The sequence below is a fragment of the Cervus canadensis genome, chromosome 31 (genome assembly GCF_019320065.1).
Source record: "Cervus canadensis isolate Bull #8, Minnesota chromosome 31, ASM1932006v1, whole genome shotgun sequence".
Taxonomy (NCBI): domain Eukaryota; kingdom Metazoa; phylum Chordata; class Mammalia; order Artiodactyla; family Cervidae; genus Cervus; species Cervus canadensis.
In genome coordinates, this window is record NC_057416.1 from 13,734,547 (window position 1) to 13,745,939 (window position 11,393).

At 46.7% G+C, this 11,393-nt stretch overlaps 1 protein-coding gene across 3 annotated transcripts in view; it reads right to left on the reverse strand.

The window, feature by feature from the left end:
• IRF2 (interferon regulatory factor 2) overlaps positions 1–2,389 on the reverse strand; it is an 82,728-nt gene extending 80,339 nt beyond the window's left edge. The window contains exon 1 of one of the 3 annotated variants that reach the window (XM_043454108.1): positions 2,185–2,389. The gene's annotated coding sequence lies outside the window, so the exon portion shown is untranslated. Of the gene's footprint in view, positions 1–499; positions 627–1,784; positions 1,813–2,184 lie in introns of those variants that run through there. The other 2 variants (XM_043454109.1, XM_043454110.1) reach the window with 2 other exon arrangements.
• Positions 2,390–11,393: the final 9,004 nt, after the last annotated feature.

Sequence of the window (11,393 nt, forward strand, 5' to 3'; positions counted from 1 at the left end):
CCTTCCAAGTCGTGGCAAGGAGCTTGCATCTACCTAACGTCAAGACCATCAGCCTTCCGTTCCAGATTGTCACCAGGCCCCTCTCAGCACCTGCCCTTAAAGCACCAAAAAGCAAAGCGCACGCTGCTGAGTCCTCAATGTTATCTGCAGTCGGTCTGAAAACTCATAAACGAATGCAGGCTTGACAGCAACCTTGGTGATTCCTGAAAATCCACAACAGGAAATGTAACTCTCCTCCACCCTCCCTCGCCATTCATCAAAAGCAGACCGAGTCACAGCGACCGGGAGGCCGGTGGCACAGGGAAGATGCCAGCACTCTTCTGAACCGAGGACCGGGCGCGTTTACCGTTGCCCACACTGGAGGGAGGAGGCTGGAGAGGGAGGGAGCGGGGAAAATGTCCCCAAGTTCCAAACACTATCCTTTAGGGGCAAAGACGACCGAAAACCCCGCCGCCAGTACGTGGCCACCTCCACTGCCGGTGCCAAGGGTCACACTTACAGCGATGACCAGGGGTCCCGCCGACACCGGCTGACGTCGGCGCCTCGCCAGGTGCCCAGAAGGCTGTTTCTGCGCCCGGTTCGGGCTGCCAGCCTCCTTCCCGCTTCTTCCCCTCTAAAGGGGTAAGGGGGCGAGGGCGGCCCACGCAGCCACACCTGGGGCCCAAACTGAGATGCCGGTGCGTCCTCGGGGTGGAGGGGGGGGCGCGGTGTGAGCTGCGTCCTGAAACCCTTCCAACTTGCAAAAGGCTGCCCGAGCCCTCTCAGGGCCGGCTCCCTGGCACCGCGAACGGCCGGGCGCCACGATGGGCCGCGGCGGGCATCGCTTGGTGGGCGAGCCCGGCCCGCGAGGCGGAAAGGAAGTGGCGGCCGCGGCTTTGCACCAACCACGTTCGGCCGGCTGGCGAATGCCACTCTGCGCCCCGAGAGGGGTCGGAGGGCGTGGGGCGGGCACTCACGTCCCCACCCCGCCGCCGCCGCCCGCGCCCCAGGACCCCCAGGGGACGCCGGCACCCCCCGCCGCGGGCCTGCCAGCGGGGCGCCGCTCGGTCCCCGGAGGCTCCCCGCCCCCACCTTGCCCGCTCCGTAGCCTTGGCGGGTCAGGCCGAGCGCGTGAGGCCGGCCCGGGGGCGCCCGCGGGGACCCGGAGGCGCCCGGCGCTAGGCCGCGGCCCGGACCGCTGACCCCTCCCGGGACTCCCCGCCCGAGCCCCCCCACCCCACCCCAGCCCCGCGCGGGGACAAGTGCAGCGACAAAGCCCCAGAGCCAGGCCGGGCGCTGGCCGGCGGGAAGGAGGACGCCGCGTCCCTCCCGGGCGGTGGCGACAGCGGCCCAGCCCCCAGGAAACCCGGCGCGCCGGCCAGGCCCCGCGCGCAGCCCCGATCGGAGCCCGCTCGCCCGGCCCCCGACCGCTGGCACCCGATGCCCGTGACCCTTCCCCGAGCCCCGAGGGTGGGCGAGCCCCGGGGACCGCCACCGGGCGCCCCATGAAGTTTCCTTCGGCCGCGGCGGGAGGCGCCTCTCCCGGCCCGGGCGCGGGGCGCAGGCTGCGGGCGGACGGCGGGTTCCTGCCTATTTACGCCAGAGGCTGCCTGGAGAGAGGCGCCGCCGCCGGGCGCCGAGAACGACCCGCTCCCCTCTTTCGGATCTGGTGGCGCCGGCATCTGTAAACACACACACACACACACACACACACACACACACACACACGCACATACATGCACGCGATCATGTTGTTTTTAAAAGGAGGCCCGACTCCAGCGGACCTGCTCCCCCACAAACAACACCTGGGGCGCAGGATCGCACAGAGCAGGTCTGTGTCCATGGAGCCAGCTCTCCGCATCTGCAAATCCAAAAGTGAAATTAAACCTCCACCAACCTCCTCCTCCTCCTCCTCCTCCTCCTTGCAGCCTCAGCAGCAGCACCAGCAGCAGCAGCAGCAGCCGAACCTGCTTCCCCTAAAACCAGATGATCCATAACAGCGCCGACTGTTCCTCCAAAAATCAGTATTAATATTTATGAACCTCAGCATTTTCCGTCTGCAAAACATCGTGTCAAACCATCAGGACGCGCGCGCACGCACACACACACACACACACACACACACATCCCCTCCAGTCCTCCTAAACATGCCCTCGAGAAAAACACACACGCACAGTCCCAACTATTATTTGAAAAAAATGTTACCTCTCAGAGTGCTTTTTTCACGCTACCAATACAATTCCGCAAGGCTTAAGTGTTGCTAGGGTGTGTGAAATGGAAATGAAAGCCCGTCAGTTGAATAATCGCAGGAGCAAAACTAAAAGTTACTCCCCGGCTTGCCTGAGAACAGTCCAGATCGAAAGCAAAACAAGGAGAGGAAACTGCGAAGCGCCGCGGCTGGAAATCCCCCCGCCCCCCGCCCTCCCGGAGCCGGGCTCGCTCCCGCCCGCCCTCCGCGCTCCCCCCGCCCCCCCGCTCCGCCCTCCTCCCTCCGCCCTCCTCCCTCCGCCCTTCCTCCCCAGTGTTTGTTTCAAGCTTGTGCAACCGGGAGGTGCAGGCGGGGGGAGGCCGCGAGCAGCCCGGCCGGGAGGTGCGGAAGTTCGCCGCCGCCGCCGTTCATTGGCGGGCAGCGCCGCTTTCATCATTTCTCAGAAAAGTCAATTTCATTTTCACTTCCCCACGTCGCGGCCGCGGGAGCAACAAGCGGCTGCTCGTGAGTGTGCTGCCCGCGCACCCGAGCGTTCACACCACTCGAGCCGGGGGGTCCGGGGGCGGTGTGTGTGGGTGGGGGGGTCCGGGGGCGCCAGCTTGGGCTCCGGGCGTCAGCTGGTTGGCGGCCGGAGGGGCAAGCAGGTACCCTACCGACTCCCCATCCTAAAGGGCGACCCGAAGGTCGGGAAGGAAGGAGGAGGCTGGCGGCTCCTGGAAGCAACGCTCTAGCCATCCGGTCGGTGGGGTAGGTGTTTACAGCCTCTGTTTTCCGAGTGAGTAAAACTTCACTTTGCAACACTGCCCACTTCCAAGGAACACAAGAAGCAATGAACTGACAGGACAGCATTACTTAGATACTAGTGCGCTACCTGGGCCAAGCGGCGCGTCCTTAACGTTATTTGAACCCTTATCAGTAGCTGAGGGTGTAACCATTTGAGGGGCTGCTATCATCTGGGACCCTGCCCGGGGGCGATAAGGAAGGCCCTCCCCCCCCCCCCCCAAGCCTGAGTGTGCCACAGAAGTTCCCTGCCTGCAGCTAAGATGGGCAAGGGTGAGAGCCGATTTTCCTGAAAGATGTCTTATTGTGGCTGGACCAGGGGACAGGTTTATACTGGAGTACTTCCAGCCAGGTTCTGATTTGGCCTCTTTAACTTACTACCTGGCATTTCCCAATCAAGTTGCTTAACCTAAGGCCTCAGTCTTCAATGCCCTGAAATGGGGATGATTTAGAGAATGCAAAGAATACAGGAGCTGCACTAGTTCCCTTCAAAGGGTATTAGCTCAGACTAACACAGTTCACTTGGGACCTGTCGCTTTGGGGTCCCTTGCTTTAAAATATAGATTCTCCTCTGGTTATATCTGTTCCTTCCCCCACATGCAGTTTCATTGGCCTTCTCCCAAATATCTCTCCCCTCACACAGGAAGTCCCTTCCTGGGGGGCCATAGCTACATTTATGTAAATACTTACCTAAAAAAGCTCCAGCAGTCCTCTTTCACAGAAATATTCAGTGCTACAGACCAGTAAAAGTATCTAAGTATGCTTTTTTTTTTTCATTTATTTCTACCAGTTGGAGGCCAATCACTTTACAACATTGTAGTGGGTTCTGTCATACATTGACATGAATCAGCCTTGGGTTTACATGTATTCCCCATCCTGATCCCCCCTCCCACCTCCCTCTCTACGGGATCCCATGTGTGGCCAGGAGAGAAGGGTTTAGGATTCTGCTTTGTGGCTGTGGTCCCAGAAACAGATCTCCCATACTCTGTTACTTTTTATCCCCTCTCATAGAATACTATTTGCTACAGTCACTGACTTTCTTATTTCATAAAGCAATGACCCTGATAGATGGTTAGAGTAACTATATACAAACTCTGTAGAATTTTCATCACTCTTTACCCACCCGGTGGACCCAAGTAAGAAACCCCGTGGTCCTTAATGTTTTCCTTCCTCCCAACACACCACCCATCATATGGACCTGTTGATGCTGATCCCAAGTATCTCTGGCCCCAGCCCCTCCGCCACCCCTCTGCATCCGCTTCACTCAGTTATGGCAGTGGCCTGGGGACTAGGCTTCCCGCTCGAACTCAACTCCTCTGGGTTAACAGCCAGGTGAAGCAGAAAATCAACTTCAGGTGAAGCACAATTCCAAACCTAACCCCGCCCCTTCAAAAATTTCTCCACAGCCCTCTGGATACAGTCCGTATTATTTTCAAGACATAAAAAGCCCATTATAGTCTGACATTAGACCGCTTTTCCAGCCTCATCTCTTGCTACTGTGCCCCACACCCCTCCCTTGTCAAACCAGCTTCCATTCCTTTTGGTAAAACAACAGAGCCATCCTCTTGTTCCGTATTTTATCTTCAGTGTAGTGCCTAGCACAGAGGCATTCAACTACTTAGGAACTAATAGTCATTTGCCCTTGGCTCAAAATTGCCCTTGGTTCAGAAAATATTGTAGACTTTATCAGAGTATTTTTAACAGAAATGTAATCGATATTTGTTGTGCAGAATACAGAAAAGTTGAAGGAAGGCTATGACATCTGCAATTTTACCAATAAGGAACAGACCTGAAGATATTTTCATGTAGGTCCTTTTAGTAATTTTTGTAAAGAACGTTTCTGCTCAGCATCTCTGTATCGTTTAATAATCGCCATAATACAGCCTGGTGCCCATGTGACATCCTTCTGTCCTGTTTTATTTCTTTGCTGGTTCCTCCTCTGCTGCCAGCCCCCTAAATTATGGTGTGTTGAGACAGTCTAGCCTCGCCCCTCCTGTTCTCTCATCCTACTTGCTTTCTCTTAGAGCGCTCTCGCCTACACCCAGAGCTTTAGAAATCACTATTTGGTGATAACTCCAAAATCTATACCTCCTGAGCTCTGGGTGCATTTACCTTCTAGATGTTCCTTGGGTGCAACAAATTATTTATGTCCCAACTAAACCCATACCATTTTCCCCAGCCACCTTGTATTTGTTACTTCATTAACCAGCCAGGAAACTGGGAAGCATCACCAACTCCCATCTTTCCTGAGTCCATGGAACTTCCTGGGGCATGGGTATCATTTCTAATTTCCAGGCCCCTAAACCCACAAAGCATAGAATGGATTTCACTCTGTTTTTATGCTCTTGAAGACATGTGATTGCAGACCCAAGATGTAAATATGACCCCCAAATCCACATGGTATTCGTATACAGGGTCAAAAAATATTTTAGCCTTTTGATGAGATGCATAGAGTCATAAACCTCTGTGGAAAATGAATCAATATAGCACAATATAACCATTTTGAAAATCTCTGGGGAAAGTAGCTTTTGCCACGCCAAAGAAATCTGACCAAAGATCTGATATAAAGCAATAAATGTTGTTTGAGCAGTCTAACGTAATGAAACTAGAGTGAGGTGTGTTTATGTCTCACCTGTGGATTGGAACATCCTAAGATTATCTGTCTGGATGCACCAGGACTCATTTCAAGGGAGTCGAGAAAGGACAATGATGACTTGGCCATATAGCCGTCGATCTTTCCATGAATGAAACTTAAAGATACAGTCAAGGTTAACCTTTCTCAAATGGGTTAATTTATTTGTTCTAATAAATGAGACTAATTTGATAAAATAATTGTTTAAGTAACGAATATTTATTGATTTTTGCCCAAAAACTCTTCTTGTGAACGTAACAAATGAAAATCTCTGCCATCCAAGAAGTTTTATTACAAAGTAGAATGTTAATTTCCATTGTATCATCCTAGTAATGGCCTGGACATCACCTCCAGCTATTATCACAGTCTTTAGAACTGTACGTTAAAGTTACAACTATAGACTATGATGGCATGCTAACTAGAGGGCTAAGTATTTAGAGCTGTGATTAAATCAGTCGCCCCCCACCCCCGCCCCCGTAACTCTGTCAGTTGATGCCCTAATTTTTCCCGCAGTATCACTGGTACTACTTCTGCCCTGGCCCCCAAGACTCTTTTGCATGTTGCTAGAATTCAGCAGAGGTTATAAACTCATGGAAAATGAGTGTTCTGCACTTGCCAGAGCAGTTGCCCAATACAAAGCCATAGATTATAGTTCTGCGCTGCAAAGAATATCATTGTGAACTCCATGTTGAATAAACAATACAGCCATGGTAGATTTTAGTTGAAACAGTAGAACTGCAAAGATGTTGAAAAAGCCATCCAAGTTCAAGGATCATAGGCATTAAATTGGAGAAATTCTTGACTACTGTATTACCTCATGTAGTGGTTTTTTCCATTTTACTAGAAACTCTGAAATGAGGTTCATTTGTTGCAATTATTCTCTGAAAATCATGAATTTCAATTGAGTAATATATTGCCCAATCCTTAGTAATAAATATTAATTTTGTTCTGTTCCTCTGGTGAAATAAGGGAAGAAATACTCTTTAAATGTGCCAGGATATGTGTGTGTGTGAGTGTGTGTGGTGGGGGAGGTGGGTACAGGGAGGGAGATAGAGATGAGTTTCTCTTATCCAAAAGCAAAGCTTTCAGCTTCAGAAACTTCATAATTTTTTTTTTTGCTATCATTTCTCAGTCTTATCCCAAATGGCTTTGAAATATTCATTATGTCTCTAAGGTGATAAACTATAAAGTAGTGCTTTTAAAGTCAGAAGGGAAAAGTGCCTATAGCCTTGCCTTGAGATTCTTTAGAAACAATTACTGTAATTTTCAAGAATGAAAAATATTTCAGAGACTTCCCTGGTGGTCCAGTGGTTAAAAATTTGCCTCCCAATGCAGGGAGTGCTAGTTCAATCCCTGGTTGAGGGGCTAAGATATCACATGCCTCACAGGGCCAAAAAAACCAAAAGGTAAAAAAGAGGCAATATTGTAACAAATTCAATAAGGACTTTAAAAATGGTCCACATTAAAAAATCTTTAAATTTTTTTTTTAAATATTAAAAAAAGAAAGAGAAACAGAGATCTCAGATCCCAAGGAACCAGGAAAAAAATAAAACAATTATTTCAAACAAGAAATAAATTTCCAGTTTGTAACATAAATTCAGCAAACCACAAAATTCACTGAATCTGAGTTTTTGAAGAATCTTCTGTTACAGCTTCCACTACTTTTCTGTACGCCTCTCTCTCACCAGCATGTGACTCTTGATGATATTCAGTCTGTTCTCCTCCCCCCAGCTTCTGAACACTTTGAATAATACACCTTATTCTATTTGAAAATGTTTGGAAATTTGCCAATCAGAAAGACACGAGAGTGTCATAAAACAAAGGACGAAGAGTATTTTTAAATAGTCTTATTACTTCCTCAAAAAGTTGCCTCTCTACTACATCCAAAAGGTGCACGACATTTCATACATATACCTCTTGATGTTGCCTCTTTAACCTTAGATGCACCTCCAAGACGTTTCCTAGCTGTGTTCTGGGTAAGAATAAAAGGAAGCCCTGCTCTCCCAGAGCTTACATTCTAATAGGGATGATGTCAACACAACCAGACCAATCAGATAGTTACAGATTTGTATCCATGTGCTGAGAGAAACAAGTCAGACCTTTGACAGAAAATACTAGGTGGCCTCTTTGTTTCCTGGGGTACTACAAACCAGGTGGCTGAAATAACAGGAATGTATTGTCTCACAGTTCTGGAAGCTATATGTCCAGGATCAAGGTGTCCATGGGGTTGGTTCCTTCTGAGGGTTGAGAGGGAAGAATGTGTTCCTTGCCTCCCTCCTATCTTCTGGTGGTTGGCCAGCAATCCTGGGCATTCTTTGGCTTGTGGAAGCATCACTTCATCTCTGCCTGCATCTTCACGTGTTCTCCCTGGATGTGTATCTGTATCCAAATTTCCCCTTTTTTATAGAGACAGTAGTTTACTGGATTCAGTTCAGTTCAGTTCAGTTGCTCAGTCGTGTCCGATTCTTTGCAACCCCATGGACTGCAGCACGCCAGGCCTCCCTGTCCAACACCAACTTACTGGATTAGGGACCCCCATACTCCAATATGGGCTTCCCTGGTGGCCCCGTGGTAAAGAATCCACCTGCCAATGCAGGAGACGTGGGTTTGATCCCTGGGTCGGAAAAATCCCCTGGAGAAGGAAATGGCAGCTCACTCCGGTATTCTTGCCTGGAAAATGCCATGGACAGAGAAGCCTGGCAGGCTGCAGTCCACGGGGTCATGAAGAGTCGGACACGTCTTAGCAACTAAATAACAACAACAACAATACTCCAGTATGATCTCATCTTAATTCACTGCATCTGCAAAGACACTCTGAGGTCCTGGGGGTTAGCATTGCAACATGTGAGTTTTGAGGGGCACTCACTTCAACACATAAGAGATACCAACTGTGTGATGAAGCGCTGATGCAGGGGAGAGAGTGGAGGCAAAGGCCTTGAGAAGCAAAAGGGCCCGGCGTGTTCTGGAAACCAAAGGAAGGTAAATGCGACTTAAAAGTTCTGAATGAGGGTGAGGACACAGGCAGAGGCCAGAACAAGGAGTATGGATTTTATTGTGAGATCAATGGGAAGATTTTGAAGGGTTCTGTGGTTTTTAAATGTCACACTATAAATTTCCCACATCAATGAAATGCAAGGATTTCTTAATTTGTGGATTCCTTAGAATTTGCAACACTTCTTCTGCTGACCTCTCAGTTCATTACACAATGAGTTTGTTGAGGAAACAACACATTACGGATATTTGGAAACAGTTTGATCTCATTTTTCATTTCTTTTTTTGTATTCCTGAAGTATTTCTTTCCCTTTAACATTTTCTCTGATTTTCATCTCTACAAGTGAAGCAAATATTTACTTTATGCTCTTCATCACACCCCCATAAAAACTTTCCTTAAAAAAAAAAAAAATGTACATTCAACTGTGGATTCCTGGCACACACTATTTTCCTCAGACTGTTTTGAGTGAACAATGATAATTCTCAGAGTTTATGTCACCACAAAATCAATATTCATCCCAAAATTTAATGGTTTTGAATATTTATTTTTTGACTTTGAAAAATTTTCAGAATTTTTTTTTCCATCAGAAACCCCTTGTGTATAATGAATAGTTTCCACAAAACTGAATTTTTGTTGGCAGAAGTTTTAGGTAAAACTTCTCGATTTGCCTTGGATGTTGTGTAATTTGAAAGCAAATATTGGTTTAAATAGCCCATCACATATTTTCTCAGTTTCCAACTGTGGATACTGGATTTCGACTCCTGACAACCAAAAAAAGTCACTTTCTTTCCTGTTTTACATGTTGAAATTTTGAGTAAGATTTCATTTGGGGAAAAGCTTCTGTTGCTTTTTTTTTAAAAAAGGGAAAAAAAGACCAAAGTCTCAAATACTGGCTGTTAGTTCAGCTTCATTTTCCTATAATTGGAGATAAGAAAGAAGACACAGCAAAGTGTGAGTGAAGATCCTTAAGACTGAAGGAGAGGCAGAAAAATGCAGACCAAGGAGCAGAAACTGGAGGAAGGGTAGATGGGTGTGTTCCTGCTGGGTAGCCAGGCAGAGCCAGCTTCATAGGAGGGACCAATTTTTAGGTTCATCCTCACTTGACTTGCTCAGATTGTCTCCATATTTTTCTTGTTTTTAGTTCCTATCTTGACAAGAACATTTCATCTTTTCAGGGGTGTAAAACCAACAGAATCATGACCACTTGTTTCACAGTGTGTATGGTTGATGTCATGTTTGGGTTTTTTTTAATGTTTCATTTTTATCTTTTGGACGTACCGTACAGCATATGGGATCTTAGTTTCCCTACCAGGGATTGAACCCTTATCCCCTACAGTGGAAGTGCAGAGTCTTACCCACTGGCTGGCTGGCTGGTGTGCATGCTCAGTCATGTCCAACTCTTCACAACTGTAGTCCTCCAGGCTCCTCTGTCCATGGGATTTTCCAGGCAAGAATACTGGAGTGGGTTGCCGTTTCCTTCTCCAGGGGATCTTCCTGACCCAGGGATCAAACCAGTGTCTCCTGAGTCTCCTGCATTGACAGGTGGATTCTTTGCCACTGAGGCACCTGGGAAGCCCCCTTAACCATGCCCCTATGTCATGTTTTATGACACTTTTGACCAAGCCTTTTCCCTCATTGAGAAATTAGAGGAACACTACCCTAACCCTCTCATCTTCCACAATGCTTACAAATATTTACCACATACACACTCTTAATGGTATTTTTGCTTATGATGAACTTAAACATAATAGTAGGAAATTTATGCTCCATTGAGGGTAAAAGGAAAGCGAAGTTTTATATTTACAATAAGGTCACCCCAAAGATGTTCCTATATATAAGGCAAAAAGGAACTGTATCAAAACATTAATAGTGGTTGTCTTTAAGTAACAGAACTGAGTGATTTTTTTGGTTGAAAAATTAACATTTTTGTGAATAGATTTTCCTTTTATTAATGTAAAAATGTTAATATATTTTATAGATGATTTCAGAAAATTATTTCTTGATATGCTTATGATTTTTATACAAATGACTTGTTTTAGCTAGTTTCTTGCACTGGTTTATACATCTTATATCTTACACTGCATCCTTATAAGAATTTTTAAATCTGTCTAGATAATTTTTTCCTACAAATGCTATATAGTTTCTTCTAGTCTTTAATTTTGTAAAAATATTCATTTTTAATGACTCTCCAAAGAACCATATAAAGCCAAACATAAATTACTGTGTGTCCAAATCAATGGCTATTAATAAGTGATATATCCCATGGTCATGATTAATATTTGAATAAGCTTTTGCTTTGATTCACATCATGTTTTAAATATGCTGTTTGAAAAAGATTGACTTAAGAGAAATCTATGACAACTAAATCTTTTCTACTTGTAAGGTTTCATTTCATTTGGATGTAAGAATATTACTAGATGCTTAGATGCTCAGCAATCAAATTCAAATTCTTAGATCTCAAATATGAATGAGGATTCTAAGAAAAATACCATAATTTTTGTTACATTTTTTTTCTTTCTTTGCCTTTCCTCTTTCTGGCACTTTCAGCTTTAGTCATCATAGTTCCTATTTTGCTTGCTTTATTTCCACATACAACAGGATTATCAGAAGGGAGAGAAAACAGCTCATCTGAAGGCAGTGATGGGAAGGATGTTTACTTTTCTCTCTCTCTCTCTCTCTCTCACACACACACACACACACACACACACACACACGAGGGGTGGATTCTCTGCATTGGGGAAACTCACTTCAGAATACTTTTCCCTTAGAAGTAAGAAGAAACTATGATGCTATATGTATAC